At 38.0% G+C, this 17,444-nt stretch overlaps 4 non-coding genes across 4 annotated transcripts; 2 read left to right on the forward strand and 2 right to left on the reverse strand.

The window, feature by feature from the left end:
• The first annotated feature begins 15,720 nt into the window (after positions 1–15,720).
• On the forward strand, positions 15,721–15,803 carry trnal-cag (transfer RNA leucine (anticodon CAG)). The gene has a single exon. It is a non-coding gene; the product is annotated as a tRNA-Leu (tRNA).
• A 373-nt stretch (positions 15,804–16,176) lies between these two features.
• On the reverse strand, positions 16,177–16,247 carry trnag-gcc (transfer RNA glycine (anticodon GCC)). The gene has a single exon. It is a non-coding gene; the product is annotated as a tRNA-Gly (tRNA).
• A 560-nt stretch (positions 16,248–16,807) lies between these two features.
• On the forward strand, positions 16,808–16,890 carry trnal-cag (transfer RNA leucine (anticodon CAG)). The gene has a single exon. It is a non-coding gene; the product is annotated as a tRNA-Leu (tRNA).
• Positions 16,891–17,263: 373 nt separating this feature from the next.
• trnag-gcc (transfer RNA glycine (anticodon GCC)) lies at positions 17,264–17,334 on the reverse strand. The gene has a single exon. It is a non-coding gene; the product is annotated as a tRNA-Gly (tRNA).
• Between the last annotated feature and the right edge of the window lie 110 nt (positions 17,335–17,444).

Raw genomic sequence — 17,444 nt, forward strand, 5'->3', positions numbered from 1 at the left:
TCTGATCATATCCTAGCTCCTGTCATGAGTTAGTGCATCTATGATTTATTCAACATGTAAAATATGAAACATTTTGCAGTTTTTAACATCAAAAGTTGAACCTTGGCAGTCAATGTCCTTTGAGTGAATGACCTCTGGTATTTTGTCATTTAGTAGGTGTAAAGTGTTAATGTATTAGTGTGATTTGTAACAGTACAGGGGACTAAATTCATGCCTTCTACAGTGGGGCAAAAAAGTATTTAGTCAGCCACCAATTGTCCAAGTTCTCTCATTAAAAAAGATTATACAGGCCTGTAATTTTAATCATAGGTACATTTCAACTATGAGAGACAGAATGAGAAAAAAAATCCAGAAAATCACATTGTCCGATTTTTAAAGAATTTATTATTGAATTAATTATGGTGGAATAATAAGTATTTTATCAATAAGAAACGTTCATCTCAATACTTTGTTATATACCCTTTGCTGGCAATGACAGAGGTCAAACATTTTCTATAAGTCTTCACTAAATTTTCACACGCTGTTGCTGGTATTTTAGCCTGTTCCTCCATGCAGATCTCCTCCACAGCAGTGGTGTTTTGGGACTGTCGCTGGGCAACACGGACCTTCAACTCCTTCCAAAGATTTTCTATTGGGGTGAGATCTAGAAACTGGCTAGGCCACTCCAAGACCTTGAAATGCTTCTTACGAAGTCACTCCTTCGTTGCTCGGGCTGCGTTTGGGATCATTGTCCTGCTGAAAGACCCTGCCACGTTTCATCCTCAGTGCCCTTGCTGATGGAAGGATGTTTTCACTCGAAACCTCATGATACATGGTCCCATTCATTCTTTCCTTTACACAGTTAAGTCATCCTGGTCCTTTAGCACGAAAAAAAAGCCCCAAAGCATGATGTTTCCACCGTCATGCTTCACAGTAGGTATGGCGCTATTTGGATACAACACAGCATTCTTTCTCCTCCAAATACCACAAGTTGAGTATTTAACCTGAAAGTTATATTTTGGTATCATCTGACTATAGGACAATATCACAATCCTCTTCTACTCTCTGGCAAACTTCAGATGGGCCAGGACATGTACTGGCTTAAGCAGGGGGACACGTTTGGCACTGCGGGATTTGAGTCCCTGGCGGTGTAGTGTGTTACTGACGGCAGCCTTTGTTACTTTGGTCCCAGCTCTCTGCGGGTCATTCTGTAGGTCCCCCTCATGTGGTTCTGGGATTTTTGCTCACCGTTCTTGTGATCATTTTGACCCCACAGGGTGAGATCTTGTGTGGAGCCCCAGATTGAAGGAGATAATCAGTGGTTTTTGCACGTTTTCCATTTTCTAATAATTGCTCCAACAGTTGAATTTTACACACCAAGCTGCTTACACATTGCAGATTCAGTCTTCCCTGTCTGGTGCAGGTCTACAATTTTGTTTCTGGTGTCCTTTGACAGCTCTTCGGTTATGGCCATAGAGGAGTTTGGAGTGTGACTGTTTGAGGTTATGGACAGGTGTCTTTTATACTAATAACCAGTTCAAACAGGTGCCATTAATACAGGTAACTCGTGGAGGACTAAGGCGCCTCTTAAAAAAGAAGTTACATGTCTCTGAGAGCCAGAAATCTTGCTTGTTAGTAGGTGACCAAATGTTTATTTTACAGAGGAATTGACCAATTAATTCATCAATAAATCCTACAATGTGATTTCTTGGATTCTTTCTCCCCATTCTGTCTCTCATGGTTGAAGAGTCCCTTTGATGAAAATAACAGACTTTGCTAATTTCTTTAAGTTGGAAAACTTGCACAATTGGTGGCTGACTAAATACTTTTTTGCCTCACTGTATATGTTTGTGGAGGTTCTCAGTCATCCAGTTCATGGTGAATTCTTCTTGTCGTGGCAACTAGACTTGCATTTCTTCACCTGAAAACATTTCACCTGTCATCTGAGATGCTTCTTCAGTTCTAATAGCCTGTGGGGAGTTTCTGAATAAAATTTAGAGTAGTACTGTAGTGTAGTGTAAAGCCGTATTTTGAGTCCATAATAACTACAAGTACAGGTTTTGGGTGGGTCTAGGTTATGGTGGTCTGTTATGTAAATTAAGTGATCAGCAGAAACTAGGTTGAAGGGGGTTGTTATGCTAATGGCATTGCTGTTTGTTGGGGACAAAGGAACAACTTTTGGGGGACTACCTGGATTGAAATGTGAAAAGGTAAAGTAAGACAAAGGAGTAAAACCTGTTCAATCACATGGACTGAGGATTATGTGGAAGTTAACAGTGGTTCTTGTGGTAGATCTTTCCTGGTTGTTTGGAGGGTGCAGATGCCATCAACATGTTACTATTGATGTAACATCACACAGTCTTTTGTGGGATATTGCTGAGATGCTGGTCCTGCCGCTGGCTCTTTATAATGCATGTTGTTGCAGACAGAGCAGGTGGAAATTAGCAGGAAAATGACAAAAAAAAACAGAGATCGAGGTGAACAAAAACCTGCACCAGCATTAGAAAATGTAATTAGTGTATTCATATGCTGATTTTACCCTTTGTGGGATTGTGGCACTCATCATTTTATTGTTAAAGTTGGTCTGTGCAAATCTGTACTCATGGGTCTGTTTCTGCATATATTGTAATGTGGTGCCATTTTAGACAATTGCACTTGTTGGAATGATGAATGTGTGTCGTGCGTTTATCACAACCTGATTGGCTGAACCGTGGCCTCTTTTCTTTCAAAATAATTCACACAATATTGATGAGAGATCTGCTGTGGCATCTCAGACTGTAACAGGAACACCGACAGTTTCTTTCTCTCAGGCTGTTTATTTTCAGAGGATTCTCAGGGGAACGGTGTCATGACCTTTGAAAGTGACGTGTTTAAAGTTTTAAGCCAATGGATGGACCTTGTGAGTTACTGATCTTTTGGTTTTTTTCTTGCTAATAATGTTATATGAATGTTATATTCATGTTAATAATGCTAATAATGTTTTTTTTTCTAAAAATTGGGACATTCAGCTAACAAGGAAAAATTATTAATTTTAAGATGTTGAACAGGCAGCAATGTGGTTCTTGTAGTCCTCAATAACCGCCACAAGTTTATTAACAGACAACTGTATTTAATTTCAGTTTTGGTTTGGCTTCTCTTGAGCGAGCTTTGTGTATTCAAAATAGCAATTATGTGTATTCAAAATACCAACTATTCATGTTTGTTTTATTGATGGCTCTGTATCCCCCCCTTAAAGAAATTTGAGGTACACAATTTTAGTATTATTTCAATTTTTATAACTATCTGTCAAAACAAGGAAAGTTTGAAATGATGTTGTGAGGGTCCGTTATTTCTGTGAAATGCATAAGGTCACACATTGGTTAGTGTTGCATATTTATTGTCTCAGAAATATGCTTTTTGGATTTACCTCTGTAGCCTGGGGAGATGTAACATTAGCTGCTATCTATTCACAGGCATAGCTGTTTGAATTAAATTAACTTAAAATGGAATCATTGAAGTTAGCATGGTTATAATATTCACTGGTCTTAGTTTATGTTTTGTAATAATGTAAAGGGGACAAAATGACAATTATTCATGTGACTTTTTTGCCACGCCCATTTATGATTTAAAGATGATCAAACAGGATAACAGTGGGGAACTACTATCCGTACAATTTATGTTTAGTTGCAGTTGCTCGAGAAGATGATACATAATGGAAGAGATTGTCCAGTGCTGGAACACGTAACATTAAGGTCAGTATAGTGAGTAAAATGAGATTTATACAGTCAGTTTTACACAGGCAGGCTATTCAACTTTTGGAAAGTGCATGTGAGACATAAGTACACCTCACCTGAAAACAAACAAACAAAAAACAGCAAATAAGAAAATCCATAAAGATATAGCAAAAGATAGGCGTGCTTCCAACATTGTAGATGTTTACAAAATAAGAATATGGAGCATTTGAAAATGTATATGGCTTTTTAATTACTTTGAGACATTTATTTTTTTTCACATTTTCACATGAACATTGTACATAATATCCTTCATTGAAAAAATGATTTTGCAACCACTGAACGTGAAGTTTGAACATTATCGCATGATTTGGTAGGAGTTGGGGACATTTTTACATTGCTGCTTGGTCCTTGTCATATGCCATATGCCTTGCCAAAAAAAAGTAATAACATTGATTCTACCACATCTTAGGCTTATTTGCACCACTTTACAACAAACACTCTTAAAACTAATACTTCTATTAATTTTCTACAGATTTCTAGAATGTCATGTATAAAATGTGTGTCAGTAAATACACATTTCTACAAGAATGTTATTTACTTAATAAGATGCTTTCAAAAGATAAAGGATACATCTTTCAAGAAGTTTACACCACATCATTTCAATATCAGCAGAAAAAACTCAAGGATTTTTATAAACTACCTTGTTAAAACTATAATTAATACAGAATTTCAGGAATCAAAACAGGCAATCAGCCAGGTAACAATGGCAACAACACAGAACTTGCCGTCTTATGAGGTGGATGTAGTGACCTGCTAACCTCACAAGGAAACTATGACCCCCCCCCTCTCTCATATCTTCTCTCACTGAAGTAATTTTACAACAGCTACTGCAGATAACAGTTAAGGTGTCACCTCTGTCAAAGTAGCATCCATGTCGAGCATTCGAGCATCCATCCTCTGTGACAGTGCAGCTTTATCTCAGCGTGTTCGCGCTCACGCTGTAATAAAGCTGCATTAACAGCATTGGTTTTAGCTGTTTAGTTTGGTTGCTTCTATTCCCTTGTTTCAGCGGAGTCAAATGAAAACAAAACTGGCAAGCCACCTAGGCCTTGGCAGCAATATTTATTTGCATTGTTGTTTTGAATGACTGCCGCAAAGTACTTTCCATAATCAGAGAACTAGGTGTTAATGATTGCAGGCAGACGGATTTTCAAAAATGGCAGCGAGTAGACCCCATTGGCGCAATCATGCATAATTTATGATAGGGTTGCAGGGAACTCCGTTGCCAGTTACATAGGCTTTTTGAGACAGGAGCGTTCTGCCATTATTAGGAAGCATAAAAACAGCACAACAAACAAAAACTTGTATTAATAATACACAAATAAATAAAAATAAATATATAGATATGATCACCTTATGATCTATGATCATAGATATTACTGTATGAGTTGTCCGGCAACCACAGCCGCAATGGCTTGAGTGCAACGTAAAACAACAACTGACTGCACAACAATAAGAACCATCTTTGCTCTCCAAAAAAATGGTCTAATTAGTGACATTATGAATATAGGATGGTTTCCAAAATGTGATATATGTCATAGCTATTTTGCAGAGCTGTCTTAATTTCACTGTGAGAAATTATTTACCCTGTAGTAAGTACTCACAATATCTAGCACTTTGTCCTGAAAAGTAGCATGTGATGGTCACTTACAAGGCAATATATCATCATGCACTGCACAGATATGTAAACAAAATGGCAGAAAGAGGCCAGCAGACATCATCAACCCAGCGGGGAGAATCTTTTTCCTTCGGATAAGTAAATTCACTGTGACCTTTGGATGATATGTTAATGTTTAAGAATTTATCACAATTTCATAAAATATACAATTATATGTCTACATCACATCAGTAAAGCACAAATCAAGGCAGGAAACCCGGCACACCTTTCCCTGTAATGTTACAATGATAATAATTTTTCCTGGCAAGTCAAGCTAAACTGGATGGAGTATAACTTTTTCTAAACTCATAAAAAAGTGAAATTTAATTCAAGTGTCACATGAGCATCTGAGAAATATTACCTGTCAGTGTATTTCAGTCTCTTCATGGACAAATGACGTCGCATCAACGTTTGTCTGTCCCGGGGAGAGAACTGGATCATCTCTTCTCGGTCAAGTGTTTTGACTCTGGCTGGCTGGAAGTGTCTTTTTAATGTAAACGCAAAACAATGTTGAATTACACTTGAGATTGATTGCCCTCAAGAATACTATTGATGATGATGAGGTATTACTGGGATTTTTCCATGTTCAGGGTACTTCTTATCACTGTTTGTGAAGCCTCGTAAAAGAGATGTGGTTTAAAAAGGCGAACAAGGTTTGATATTTGAATGTACAGGACTGTCAGAAAATTAGAATATTGTGATAAAGTTCTTTATCTTCTGTAATGCAATTACAAAAACAAAAATGTCGTACATTCTGGATTCATTACAAATCAACTGAAATATTGCAAGCCTTTTATTATTTCAATATTACTGATTATGGCTTACATCTTAAGAAAACTCAAAAATCCTATCTCAAAATATTAGAATACCATGAAAAAGGGATTTTTGTTTTTTTAATTGCATTACCGAAGATAAAGAACTTTATCACAATATTCTATATTTCTGAGACAGTCCTGTATAGCAAAGAAACAGATATAAGAGTACAGCTTCTCCAGTCTTTTAGGACTGAAATGATCATTGCATGAATGGTAAGCTACAAATATACCTATTAATTGTTATGTCCAGCCAATCACAAAGCCACCGACAGAAAGTGACTCCAGCTTGGAATTGGATAAGGCAATAGGCGGTAGGAGGCCTTTCCTCATTTCATAAAATCTGACAGAGACCAATTCTCAAACAGCGTCTGCTTCTCTGCTTCCCGGAGAGCAAAGGCCACTAAAGTGCAACATCCCAAGTCCATACTGGAGCTGCCAGAGAGGAAACGAAGCGAGCCAGATGGAATTGGGGCAAGGAGCAATTTTGAATAAAATCAGCCAGAATAGTTGGGAAAATAAAGGGCCAAATGGATGGGGCCAGGGAGCATTTTGGATAAAATAAGTAACAACTGATGGAAAAATAGATGAAAGATTAATCGAAATGTGCTTTCAATAGTAACTTTGAACAACACTGTAACTGTTATATTTAAATATATATTTGCTATTAACACCATTGAATGTAACCAACTGAGACTGTATTGAAAAAAAAAAAACAGGATTTTAGTGTTTATCTCCAAGAACTGTCATTGTCCTGAAGTGCAAAGGGAAATGAGATACTGTATTGGGCAGAAACCTATGTGTCCATGCAGCATCCTGCATGTCTAGCTGGAGCCTTTCTTACAGGCTCTTCTGCAGACTAAGAACTCTCAACATTTTTGAGGCAGGGGTACAAAAAAGCACAACAAGCAAGCATTACAAACATTGACCAATATTACCCCCCCACCTGGTTCTCATCATGCCGTGACAGAATGACTTTGTTGAAGCCTGAATGCAGCAAATGTGCTTCTCACGGGTTTGTGACGGGCTGTGACGAAAACAAAATTTCGACACTCCCAAGAATGTGGGAGCAGGACATGCAAAAAGCATTTTTTCAGAGCCTCTGTATCATGGCCTGAGCATGGATAGCCAACAAATATATCCAGAAAATTATACTGGTTGCACACAGCTGTCATTCAAAAAAAAAAAACAAAGAAAACTTCATCCAAAAGTGGGGCTTGTGTGGATATAAGTGGGATATGTCATAAGTGCTGCCCACAACTGTGGTGAATGCAGCAGATCCAGCCAGATGATCAAAGCTGGCACCAGCTGTTGAGCTTTGCATGGACTGCCGAGGGCTCAAGAGATAACGTAGCAAGACCATGTACTTGCCAGACAGAAATGGAGCACGGAGCCTCTAACCATGGAAGTCTTACTCAATGAGAGCTTTAATGTTTTCACCTTACAGCTTTGCAATGTCTTGCTTGTGCATCAAAAAAGAAAGAAAAACAGAAAAGGTGATTGTAGCCTCTGTCCGTGTCTGTCGACATCATTTTTTTTTCTTATCAAAACTACATGAATGGTGAAAAATGAGAAATTTTTATTAGATGGTGTTTCCATGGAGCTCTAAAAGAATTTCTAGAAGCCTCATGTTATTATTAAGACATATTTTCAGGAGAGTAGTTTTTGTCTTCTGTTGTTATGACATGCACAAGGCCAAAAAATAGAAATATAATTATGAAATGAATAATGGAATAATTATACAATAATGAAAGACACAGAATAACTATTAAAAAATTCCAAGGGAGACCATCAAATTCGACTAAAATTATGCTTTTGGCATGGGCTATCTGCTCACAAACTGAACGATATGCATATAGCTCATTAAAACACATCTCCGTTTTTTAGTTCATGAGGATTTGCTATAAATAAGACTCGGTATGTTATTTCAGTTCTTGTTGCAAAATATGAATTTTCATGATTGTGTGAAGCCTTACAGAAGCACACCATCCCATTAATCCTGGTTCTATATCAGGTCCTTTGTAATATGCACTGAAACGATTGAGTCGAACTTGTCCAGGCAAGTTTCCAAAAAAATGATCCACTTTTCAAAAAGACTCTTTGCAGTTTAATGAACTATAGTCAGGAAAACTTTCCCTACCGAGTCTATTCTGTGAGGAGGTGCTGTTATGCGAATTATTGCAACAGCATTTAACTGTTTGACGTATCACTGCTTCAGTCTGTTCCTGGCTCGCAAGACTGTGGGGGCACTTTTTGGCTGGTTGATTGGCAAATTTACATCCTGACAGTAATTTTTGAAAACCAAATGCCATATAAATGACAAATATTCACAAAAAAAGGCCAAATCAAACATCTCATGTGGGTCATTATGATTGGTTGTTTGGCTTATGGCTTGTGCACGCATTTATTTTTTTGTGACAGCAGTGTTCTGGTCTCAACCAGCCATATTTTGCACCATCTATTTTACTTCCATCCTGAACAGGCCATATGAAAATATTTTTAAAAGATGATTCATTATTTTCTATTGGTCTCTTTTTCTTCTTCTTTTTCTATTTCTTGTCCACCAAGTCCATTATCATCATCTTTTCAATCACCATTACCATTATAATCATAACTCAGTTTGAAAGATTCTAGATTCTGAAACAAATGGGAATAATTTCATCAGAGGTTTATATACAGCTAGATTGGATCCAAAACAATGATAATCCTGTGTCAGTTTTTTTAAATCTAAGAGGAAAAGTTGGAGAAGACGAAGGAACCGAACTTCACCCTCCAGCGGCAGCAGCTGATGTGTTTACTTATTCACCTCTCTTTGTGACTTTGACATTTTCCATCTTATGTGAGCTTTGCGTAGGCTCAGAAATAAACAGCCTTCGGGCACAGAGCGTTAGAGTGGTCGTCCTTGGAACCGAACATTCCTGGTACGATTTTCTGACTCCTCTTAGCCTGTCAAAGTGTTGTTGAGCAAGACACTGAACCCCTAACTGCTCCCCTGGTGCTGTTCCTTAGCTGCCCTCTGCTCATGGTTCATCCATGATGGCTTAAATGCAGTGGTCAAATTAAACTGATGTTGTGCTCTGTGTGTAACTGTATGTGACAATAAAAGCTTTTCTTCTTCTTCAGTGCCTACAGGGCTGCTTCAGTATAAATTAATATGGCATTGTCATTTAGCGCTTAGCTCGGGGACTGGTGTGGGCACATAAAGACGCATCTGTTCAAAAATAACAGGAATTTCGCATTTTCTTGGGAGGCAGACGATTTACACTCTCTTTTAAAGACTTACTTTAGTCATGATTGGCATCAAATTATCCATGGGGGAAAAGAACGAGTCTTTATTAAAGTGTAAAGAGCGTGGATCCCGCCTTCCTCAGAAGGATGCCATCCGCTAAATTCTTTCGATTTGGAATAAATACATTTCAATGAATCTAACTGCATTCAAATGATCCCCTCATCGAAAACCAAAAGCCAGAAGGACAACGCTCTTTGGTTGATTTTGCTTTCGCAAAATTTTTGTAAAATTATTGTCATTATTGAAATAGATAAATAAATAGCGGCACCTCTCTTAAAGTTGTGTCACCAATTAATTGTCATGAATGTAGCTAAATATCACAATCATATGACTGCTGCCATACTTGTCACGTCCATGGTGAAAACATGGTTCTTATTTTATTCAGTTACATTGGAACACACTATCTATCAATAGCAACCACAGTTTGCATCCTTACTTGATGTCTCTAAGTTGTCATAAAAGGGGACTTCTGATCCGAAATGAAAGATGGTCTTACTTTCCTTGCCTGATGTTATATGAATGTGTTTTGATAAATTACATAATGTAATTTCCTAAAGGACATTTTGCTCAGATCCATTCTGTTGCTTGCCTGGTAAAGAGGATCTGGATAATTTGTTAAAGGATCAATATTCATTGCATCCTGGAGAGAAAAAGTGATCATGTACCCGGTGGCCAGGAGGATTTCAACTTTATTCAATTATTCTGTAATGGGTTTGAGAAAAAAAAAATAAAAGGATATTGAAATAATCTTAAAAAGACCCCAGAGAGTCTCAGTGTTGACAACCAGCACCGCACGGGATTTTAATATACTATTTAACATCGGAAGGGAAATATCTAGCGGGGAGCTTAACTGAGAGGTACACAGTCAGAAGCCAAAGGCCAGAAAACTATAATATCATGATAGATGCGATCCATTCATTAAATCTTTATAAAAAGACATCTATGATGCATATGTTTTGCATTTGCATGTAGTCTACCGCTGTCAGATCAAACAAAGCTTTGCCAAATGCTTCCACTATGCAACCATTCTTAGGTTTCCAGAGATAGAGGTTTTAAATTTGCAAAGGCATTTCAAAGCACTGGGTATTAAAAAAAAAGCAACTGAATCAATTACATCATTCTTTTCTGAAAAGAAAAACAATGCTTTTATTGCACCGGCCTGTCGCAAGAGAAAGTACACTGCTTTAAGAGAATAAAGTCAGATTAAATCCTTTGACAGATGTTGTTCTCTTTGCCAAATGGATACTTTCATTTTGTAGATTTACTTTCAGTAAAATGATTCCTTAATGTGTAGATAAGGGTGTATTTAGAAAAATAACTAGTTTATACTGTTTCATGAATAACAAAGGTTCCAACGTCAGTGAGCTCACTTTGGAGTGCGATCTGATAAGAACCTTTCCCTTACAATTAGTACTAAATGCTTATGGAAGAAAACATATTATGATGTTGGTATTTATCAGTCAGAGACTTGTACTGCTCCTACACATGGATCAAAAAGCATCCCACATATTGGCGTATAAACAGATTTAAAAAGAGGTGATATGAATGATTTCCAACATCAAAAAGACACTTTGGTCAACACTCAAACATAATCCTCAACATCCATATATCTGAATATAATGTTTTCCACAGTATATAGTTTTCTGCTTATGTTTGGTTTCAACTCCATCGGCAATATTTGTCACCAAGCTTTTTGCATGTGCGTGTGAATATGTAATAATAATAATAATAATACATGGGATTTTTATAGCGCTTTTCATGACACTCAAAGACGCTTCACAAGTAAAAAAAAAAAAAAAAAAAAAAAAATGTGTGTGTACATTTTGAAATGTCCATGCCCATTGAGCGCTATTTCCTCTAATGAAGAGTTATCAGGACGTAAAGCACTAGCAGTGTGAAAACATTGTTTTAATTTCTTTTCAATCTTCTGTGCTGTCCTGCAATTGCTACTCAAATGTACTTGTAATGTCTGTAGGGGTCTTTCAGTCAAACCAATTAAAACCAAAAAAAAAAAATCAGTTTAATGCAGCGTTATGGGGGATAATGATACAGCTCTTAAACAGTCATTGCATTTGATGGGATTACCAGAGATATGCTCACAGGACAGTTTAAACCAATGCTAAGACAAATGTATTCATAACTTGAATATATGAGCTTCATAACATAACATAACATAACATAACATAACATAACATAACATAACATAACATAACATAACATAACATAACATAAACAACACCTTTTTAAAGTACTCATCAAGTTAATAATTTTTATTCTATAAAATGTGACTCGACTTTTGCGACTTTCAGCAGCATCATGCCACTGATATATATATGTACAGACTGTTATATAGACAGTTATATTTACATATGAAATAAAGAAATCATAAAAATATTTAAATCTTTATAGCTAAACTACCCTTGGAATTTTTCATTTTATTATATTTTTATCATTATGGTGGACCAATTTTGGTTGTTAGTTGCAGCAATTTCATTTGCAGGATACTGTGTGTCAGATTCTTTTGAAACAAGCAATTGTAATAATGTGATAAAATAACCTTTGCAAATTTTGTAACATAGGTCTAAGCTGTGTGATCTTTTTACACTTTATTGTGGAAAAAAAATCAACAAATTATTTCTTTAGGTTAGAAGTGCTGATATTTACCATGGCGGGTTCAAGTTCTGTCACTCCTTTTGGTGACAAAATTATTCATCATGCATGTTGTTCACTGACTGTTGAGCGTGAAATCGCCTTATGATATAATGTTTGCCAAGGGAACATCAGGGTCCGTGTTGGCGTTTGAATTCCTGCAGCAATCTGTTCTGTTTAAAGTCGTGCTTACTGCTGCTGCACAGTGAGAGAAGTTAGATGGTAAAGCACCAAATAGGCATTTCCTTTGCCAAGTGAGCTTTGTACAGGAGAATCACTCGTCACTGTTATTGAATTGTCCTTTTCTGGTATGTTTGGTCTTGAAAGGTCAACTAATTGGTAAAGTTCAGCCTACTTGGCTTTGAGTCTCTGGCACTCTAAGTCGACATCTGAGTCATTTAAAGTATTTGCAAGTCAAAGAATAATTTCATTAGACAGACAGTCAATCTGTGGTTCTTGTGCTCTCTTTTTGGTTATGCCAAATTTCACATGAGTGCACACTCTTTGGGCAACCAGTCCCAAGTTGGATCGCCATTATTTGCTTACCCTTCACTGACTCACGCGCCCTGCCTTTCCCATCTGTTTTACACAGCTGCAACCAAATAATGCCATTAAATTACCAAAATGTCCTTTCCTCCAAATGCATTGTTGATTTGTTGTGACTGATCACCCTGCTTTTGGTTGTTTTGTTTTTTTTTTCAGAGCAGCCCACATATTACCATGTGATAAGGTGTCCTGCAGAAGTGATCGCTATCAGAATCTAAAAATCGAATGTGTTAAAAGGGGCAGACTACCTTGGACAGAAAAAAGATCAATTTCTTTTGCAATCACAGATAAGGAGAAGATGCCACTTCAGATATTCAAAGTTTTGACTGTTTGGGATCATGTACTGATTAAATACTGCTGCAGTGCATATCCTATTAGAATAAGATATTAGATTCTGTTAGCTCTCAGGTCTGTTATCCCCCTCCTTTTCATCAACTGAATTAAAAAATGCAACAAAAAGGAGTTGTACACTCTTCAAAGACTCTTGAGAAAATTAGCCATTAATTTTAAATGAATGGATGTGAAGTGTTTAAGTATACTTTTGTCATACAAAAGACAGCTTCTGGGTACTTCTGTGAACATCATCGGTAGCCACGGGCATTTTATTTTTGCAAAAATGCCTCCTGGAATGCCAGAGCCGTGAACGTGCTGGGAAGCATTTTTCTTCCTCGGTAGCTATTGGCCAGTAATCCAATTAAACTATCTCTACTGAGATAACTGATTGGGTTTGGCATGGCAAGGTGAAACCATTGGGAGTCAAACTGAATAGCAGTGTCCAGGCACTTCTGAAATTGAAATAAGAAGTATTTTTGCCACACTTGCATGCACAAAAACATCATTGAGCAGGCTAGAAGATATCAGGAGGGTTGAATGGGACTGGAAGGGCCTGTCATGGTCAGTGTACTTGTTGGTCTGGTGGTGAATTACACCTTTGGATGTCCATCAATTCTCTGACAACAGATAGCCTTGTCTTTACCTGTAAAGGGGTAAGAATTTGCTTTGCAACCAAATAGCATATCTTTTTGGAAAAACAGACCTTGGAAATAAATGAATGGCATGTCAATCTTGCTTCTCATGGGGGAAGGCTGAACTATAATGTGTTATCATGAATATGAAAATCAAAAGCTATATATTCTGTGATATATCATATTCACACTGGCTGCTTGAACCTGGTGTCATGAGTTTATTATATCTTTTTAATGTGACTATTCATGCACAAAGTGACTGGGTTACAATAGAATTTTAACTGCTTTTCTTAATTTGGATTTTTCAAGTAAAGAATAACAAGCACATGCAATGCTTGATTTTAGACCATTCGATATCTTTTCGTGTATTGTGTGCGACCACCCTGAGCCACCATGATGTCACAAGAAGCACTGACTGTGAGTTATTGTAATCTGATTAAATGGCTCTTGCTGCGGTCCCTTTTTCTATAAGGAAATAATTTTCCCATCATTAGATTTGAAATAATACATATATCTAAATTACACTCGCAGGACAAAAAAAAGAGGGATTACATGCTTTCATTCAAATCAAGGCAACGGATACATTTGACAATAAAAAAAAATGGCCATCTTTGATGCGCAAGTTCTTGTTTGACGTCAGAATGTCAGTAAAGCTCAGGAATAAAAAATATATTAAATGTTTAATTTAATATATTGTATAATTTAATATTTAATATCCTCAGAGGTCTAAACAGAGTATGGGTAACTTAAAAATGTAGTTAAGGGACCATAATTCTCTGTAACTGATGCAACATTTGGTTTGTCACGTCATGGGGAAGGCAGCTGAGACATCAAGCCACACTTGTTAGTAATATAAGTAATATATTACTTGTATGACTCCCCAGAAGGTAAAAGCCAAAAGGAGAAGAAGACAAAGATTACTTGTATAACTTGTATGTATACATAATCAAATGTGTGTGCGTGTGTGTGCATGTTTGACATGTTGTGTTAAATTGGAGGGTTTAAATCTTAAGAATTACTGTAGTATATCATATTTCCAAGAAACAGTCAAATTCTTTCTAACTGAAGTTTCGGGGACCTTGTTAAGTCATAGATCAACATTTCTTCATGATTTGCATTGGTTAGAAGGCACTTATTTAGCAGAATATATTTAAAAGCTTTGCCTCTTGCAAGCAGCTTTGCATAATTAACTATTTTTTTGTAATTATTTATTTCGCTGGGGGAGAAACATAGAAAAACAAAAAAGGGCAGCAACATACAATGATCTAACTAAAATCTATCATACAATGCCTTGTTATTCACAGAACATACAGTACAGTACGAGCTGTAAAAGGCAATGGTTACTTGAGGATAATAAAATAGTGCAAGTTCAGTTGACTGAAAAATGATGTATGCAGTGCTAGGCAAACCCTGGCTGCATTCCAGAAGTTCACTCTTACCTGTCTGCTGAAATAAAATGCTGTCCTTCAACGTTCAAAGCAAGTTTATATAGAGAACATCTGTTCAGATGTTATACTCAATTGAATTCCCATTTTACCAAACCAACACACACATACACAAATATAAATATATACACATACATATATATATATATATATATAGACACACACGCACACATATAGAGACAAATATATGCTAAAGCGTTTTAGTTAGGCAAACACCTGTGTGACTGTAAAAAATCTACTTAATGAACAATAGCTGTTGTTGGCCTCAGCTACGCCAGAAAAGCCTGCAATATAACAAACTGTTAGTGCTCAATTCCATGTAAAAAAACAGAATTTACTGCAATCCAAAACACACCATCAAAATTCCCAGCAGTATGTTCATAGTGTAGCGTTTTAGTCAGGGGAACACCCGTGTGACAGAAAAAATTTCTTTAATGAGCAATGGTTGTTGTTGGCCACAGGCATGCCACACAAGCCTGGAATTAAACTAAATGTTTGTGATCAATTCCAGGTAAAAACCCTGAGATTTCAAGGATTTCAGCGAGCGACAATTGAGAAAATGTTAAAAAAAAAAAAAAAATGGTCGGAAATGTGGCCGTCTGAGGGTCAGGATGGCCGAGCGGTCCAAGGCGCTGCGTTCAGGTCGCAGTCTCCCCTGGAGGCGTGGGTTCGAATCCCACTCCTGACATTCCCCTAACAGATCAGTGTTGGGACCCTTTATTCACCAGCATTTTGGCAGTGCGCTGAGTGGATTATGTTGACATGTGTGCTTTTGACTTCAGCAAAGCACTAGTTCAGGTCTTTGAGAGTACTTGTGATTTGTCTGCTTATGTGTTTCACAGCAACAATTACACTTGAAGCTCGTCTTGCGAGTGGTCTGTGGTCAACCAAAAGAGGTGATGAAAAGTAAGATTGCCAACTTCAGGATAACTGCGAGCATGGGAAATCCTACAACTCGTACAATTGTCGAGAGAAATCTGTCACGGTGTACCTGACACATGTAGTACATCTCTGGCCAAGAATTGCAAATTGGGCAGCGCTATTTGAGATAAAGTCCGGCATGCATTGGCCGGGAATCGAACCCGGGCCTCCCGCGTGGCAGGCGAGAATTCTACCACTGAACCACCAATGCTTGGCTTGCGGAGGCCACCGGGCCACGAGTGGCGCAACTCTTGCTAGACCATAACTTCCCCAAGCCGTCAATGGGTGTTGCATGTTTGCGATGGTTTTATCCGTACTCTCCAGACTTTTTGCGAGGTTCAGGACTAAACCCCCCTTACCAAGCTGTTTGTTTCACTATCCAGTTCCAAGGTACCATCCTTGGCCTTTAATGTTGTAAACCAGTGTCAATTGTTGCATTCTCTGAGATTTCAGGGATTTCAATTCGTGTAGAAAGTGACGCCCTCTACGATCCAGCACTCTCTCTCTCATGGTCATGGAATGATGTTTCTACTTTTGTGGCCCCCGTGTACTTATACTCCTAAGTGAGTTGGAAGTGGAACAAGAAGGGAAACCTTGGCACCTTTTATTGTGTAGTGTCCGAGTACAGCAATCTTCATTTTCACCTGATTGACAGTGTCAAGGCATTTTTGCTCAAGGATCCTGCTTCGATTTTCAGGAACTTTGGTTTGCGAGCTAGAATTGAGAAAATGTTAAAAAAAAAAAAATGGTCGGAAATGTGGCCATCTGAGGGTCAGGATGGCCGAGCGGTCCAAGGCGCTGCGTTCAGGTCGCAGTCTCCCCTGGAGGCGTGGGTTCGAATCCCACTCCTGACATTCCCCTAACAGATCAGTGTTGGGACCCTTTATTCACCAGCATTTTGGCAGTGCGCTGAGTGGATTATGTTGACATGTGTGCCTTTGACTTCAGAAAAGCACTAGTTCGGGTATCTGAGAGTACTTGTGATTTGTCTGCTTATGTGTTTCACAGCAACAATTACACTTGAAGCTCGTCTTGCGAGTGGTCTGTGGTCAACCAAAAGAGGTGATGAAAAGTAAGATTGCCAACTTCAGGATAACTGCGAGCATGGGAAATCCTACAACTCGTACAATTGTCGAGAGAAATCTGTCACGGTGTACCTGACACATGTAGTACATCTCTGGCCAAGAATTGCAAATTGGGCAGCGCTATTTGAGATAAAGTCCGGCATGCATTGGCCGGGAATCGAACCCGGGCCTCCCGCGTGGCAGGCGAGAATTCTACCACTGAACCACCAATGCTTGGCTTGCGGAGGCCACCAGGCCACGAGTGGCGCAACTCTTGCTAGACCATAACTTCCCCAAGCCGTCAATGGGTGTTGCATGTTTGCGATGGTTTTTCCGTACTCTCC

This window comes from Fistularia commersonii, chromosome 17, assembly GCF_037954325.1.
Source record: "Fistularia commersonii isolate RoL2024-O1a breed Wild chromosome 17, RoL_Fcom_v1.0, whole genome shotgun sequence".
NCBI classification, from domain to species: Eukaryota; Metazoa; Chordata; class Actinopteri; order Syngnathiformes; family Fistulariidae; genus Fistularia; species Fistularia commersonii.